The sequence below is a fragment of the Lissotriton helveticus genome, chromosome 5_1 (genome assembly GCF_964261635.1).
Source record: "Lissotriton helveticus chromosome 5_1, aLisHel1.1, whole genome shotgun sequence".
In the NCBI taxonomy this organism is placed as follows: Eukaryota; Metazoa; Chordata; class Amphibia; order Caudata; family Salamandridae; genus Lissotriton; species Lissotriton helveticus.
In genome coordinates this window covers 1,221,112,572-1,221,116,823 of record NC_136065.1, presented here as the reverse complement: position 1 = coordinate 1,221,116,823, position 4,252 = coordinate 1,221,112,572, and the positions used below count along the sequence as shown (strand labels likewise).

At 46.4% G+C, this 4,252-nt stretch overlaps 1 long non-coding RNA gene across 1 annotated transcript; it reads left to right on the top strand.

Moving 5' to 3' along the window:
- The first annotated feature begins 2,523 nt into the window (after positions 1-2,523).
- LOC144753552 (uncharacterized) lies at positions 2,524-3,530 on the top strand. The gene is made up of 2 exons (XR_013594409.1): positions 2,524-2,639; positions 2,742-3,530. It is a non-coding gene; the product is annotated as an uncharacterized LOC144753552 (long non-coding RNA).
- Positions 3,531-4,252: the final 722 nt, after the last annotated feature.

Below are 4,252 nucleotides of genomic sequence, written 5' to 3'. Positions count from 1 at the left end.
GAGCAGCCGAGGTACAGCCACCATTTTAAGCAGCGCCGCCCTGCCCTGTACCGACAGGGGAAGGGTCGCCCAGAACGCCATGCAGCCCTTCAGAGCTCGTATGCAATGCCCTATGTTCCCTTCTAGCATATTATCGGCCCCGTGGTAGATGCGCACCCCTAGGTAGGTGAAGCATGAGGGCTCCCAAATGATGCCCTCGGTCCGCCGCGGCCAGGGCATAGTCGCCCGTAACGGGAAAAGGCAGGTTTTACGCCAGTTGACCCGAAGGCCTGATAGCCTCCCAAAGTGCGATAACATTGCAGTCGCTCCATCCAGGGCCTCAGCTGTGTCCTCCAAGAACACCAGCAAATCATCCCTGCCACACTTTCCGTTATACCCACATAAATACTGCCCAAACTATAGGATCTGGTTTTTTGCACTTCAGCTTTTGGGCCCTTCAGCCACGACTGCCTTTCTGCATGAAGCATGCCTGCTGTGAAAAGGAAGTTACATTTAACTGAGGAGGCATCCGTTGTAGTAGAATTTGTGGTTAAATATTACAAGAACTATATGGGCTGCCTCCATTGTTCTTCAGTGGAACCCAGAAGGTAGTTTATGGCAAGAGGTCACAGACTCTATTAATGTATGCAAGGAGGAGATCTCCACCATGGGGAACTTTAAATAAAATGGCAAGTTGAGAGTAGGCATGTGAAGGAGAAGTTCTCTAGGATTCAGCTGGCTGAAGTTCTTCCTGGAGGGCCAACTGGAGCCCGTCTCCGTCTCACACTCTTCAAGAAGGACATACTCTCCCAATGCACTCCCATCTGCCATATGGTGTGCTGCTTCAGGGCAGCATCAATGTGGTGCCAGGTAAGACCATGTGCCCACGCCCACCTCTCTCTATCCAGCCGCGGCCCGTGGAGGGTGTTTCGGTGGGGCAGAGAGGCGGGGTGGAGGAGGAGCAGGGTGGGGGGTACTAAAAACCGGAGTATGGATAATTGAAGGTAAGTAAACAATTTAATTAATAAAACGAATTTCGTAGCGCGCCCTGCATCACAAAATGTGATGCAGGGTGCGCTACAAAATTCGTTTTATTTTTTTAATTGTTTACTTACCTTCAATTTTCCATACTCCGGTTTTTAGCACCCTCCACCCTTCCCCTCCCCCGCCCCGCCTCTCCGCCCCACCGAAACTCCCTCCACGGCCCGTGGCTGTCTCTATCTCTCTAAAATGAAGCCTACAAGCACTCGTCCCTACACGTCCTTCACTCATACCTGCATTGTTAGTCGCACATCACAAATAGACCCCTCATAAACACCCTATAACACAAGCTCTAATAATTCATACATGTTGTAATGATGATTTTACTACCTTGTCATGCAGGCAGTCATTCAAGAAGATTGGTTGCTTCTGCATGGGCGGAAGTCATGTAGCTGAAGCAGGGCAACATGCATGTCTGGTCTTGCAATGCAAACCACCTACAGTGACAAGTATGCCTCCATGCTATCAATCTGACTAACACCCTATAGAGGGTTGTTCTCAATTGACTTATTAAAAAAAATCAAAACATAAATGTCAGTATGTGTTTTGCTATGTCTTTTGATTGTACTCAAATCTACGCATGTCATATATTGTCACACTGTTATATACTGCTTCTGTTCTTTTTTCTGTTTAAGGCTCTATGCTGTTGTCCCATTCACCACTTATCACAGATTTGGCAACTGCTCCTATCAGCACAATAACACCTAGACTGATACCACACAGCAGACATATGATGTACACTGGTAAGTTAAATATCAGCTGTTTTGTCTAAGGATCTGAGGGTCTGATGTATCAAAGAATTGTACTCATTCTGTGTCTATGGGGAATGCCTCGATACATAAGGGCCTAATTTCATTTTGACTGAGAGGTTAGCTGTATGACTTTTGCCACACGTCCCTGTTGGGACCATGCTTAATATGCCATCTTATTCTTTCAGTAATTAATATAGTCATGGACACTGGCCCCGAAATTTGACAATCTAAGTCCTTGTATTAACTTGCAGAATGTCAATTTTTTGTGCCTCTCAAAATGAGTAGTGAAACCGTGTACCTAGCATCATCTTGCCTGATTTACAATGACGTACTCCTTTGTGAATGTCTCTCTTTCCAGCCAGCTATTGTCATCCAACAGCCCCTAGTGTCAGCCTTAAAAACATCCACAACTAGGACATCAGGGGAAATCCTAGCAGCAGGAATTAGACCCTCTGCCATCCGTCCATCAGGTAAATCTGGGAACCTATGATTTTAACTTTAAAATCTCATAAATATTCCTTTCACTAACTCAATTTCTCTTTTTTTAAACATAGCAAATGTTAAATGATTTATTTCATGGTGGAGTATGCTTTTCTGTATGTCTGTCTAACATATCTGCATTAGTAGTCATGACAACTTATATAGATTGACAATATATATGAAGTCTACATCTTATCTTTATAGCTGCTGAATCTGGACATACTTTGGCAACACCAATTGCAAGGACCTTGGTTCAGCAGCTGACCTCACGGGGATCTCCAATAAAGTCATCCCTATGGCAGGAGATGGGCAGTTCACATTGTTGAAGTACAAGAATTTCATCCATGGATCAACTCCTAATAGCTTATGTTGACTTACGCTCACATGGTACTAACTTTATTTGCAGAACAATGTTTATTAAAGCACTATGTTTGCATTTCGACACAAAAATGGATTTGATGTTCTTCATCCGTTGAAATCTTCTTCCAGATACTGGAGACATTGACCTGGACAACGATACTGAGGCATCTGCATGTGGTGGATGGCGGGCAGTCTAGGAGAGAAGTCAATCCTTTTACAATAGTACCAGAAGCCAGCACTGTTGACCAAGACGAGGAGGAGGAGCAGGAGTTGGTCAAGAAGGAAGAGGACCTGGGAAAAGAAAAGGACATTGTTGCCCCCACACAGAACATCTTCAAGAAGGCCACTTTACTGCCGGGCAGCAGTGTTCCTCCTAAATCTCTTCTGAGGATTGCCAGTCCACATCCATTAGCTAAGCAGTCACGGATGCTAGTTACATTTATGCAACAGTGACCTCCACACTGCTGTCCACTCATGGGTATCTCAATATAAGCTCTGGAAAACTCCTCTCATAAAGGTGCATCTCCTGTCTTCTCATAACCACTGAGGGAAAGCATGTCCCTGGTAAAGAGGAGGTACTCCTTTTCATACATTTCCACTCCTCAACCTTCCAGATGTCACCCTTTGCATGATGGTCAACTTGCTGGGCATGTCAGATAGCCCACATGAGTGGGGGTGGGGAGTTTCCCACAACACATTTATGTGTAGTAGAATATTCATGCTATGGGATAAATTCTCTGTGAGGTCACAGACTCTGTTAAAGGACTCCCTAAGTTGATTGGCGGTAGACCTGGGCCTTGGGCAATGTCGTGAAATGTTACCAAAGCATGCCAAGGATGCACCAAGAACATCTTTGAAATTTTAGCAAAGAAAGGGCAAGGTGCCATGGCTTGACCATGAACATGATAGAGGCAGTGGGGAAAGAAAATACCAATATCAATCCTCATGGCCAAAGAGTGGAGGACATTCTACAGCAGCACCTCAACATAGGAGGGACAGAACACCTGCCAACCTCCATCTGCATAATCTCTGTTACGTCAACCTCAAACACCAACAACTCATCCCCTACCAACTCACTAACCAACAACAGCACACGCACACTCTCAACCATTCTTATCACCAGTGTTGGACTTTGGCCCTTAGGGCAGGTTCACCCCTAGACTTTTTGCTTTAAATGGTGACCTGGCAATGGTGATTTTTGGGTTCTGCGCACTTTCACTGTGTTCCAGTGGAAAGTGCGTGCGCACTCTGAGTGCATGTGCTGAGCTAGGCCTGCCCGCCCATAGGAATGCATGGGGAATGTATGTGTCCCTGGTAGTTCCTGATGCGTGGGGTGTACAGGCTTGAGTCTGGTATGTGTGAACTCGTGAGAGTGAATGCTGCGAGATGGTGTATGCAGCATGTATGTGTCTAGTAGAGAAGCGCCATTTCTAGACATGGCTGTACGTGTGCTGTGAGGGTGCTGGCGTGTGATTGGCTGGAGCTGGCTGGCATGCCAGGCTCCAGGAAGTCTGGATGGGTCTGCCCGGTGGTGAGTGGGAGTTTAGCATGAGTGATGTGTGGGAGGATTGTACCTGTGTCCTGGATGGGCTGGGTTTTCCCCACACAATGCTGGCTCCGCCCCCCTGTGGTGTGTCTAA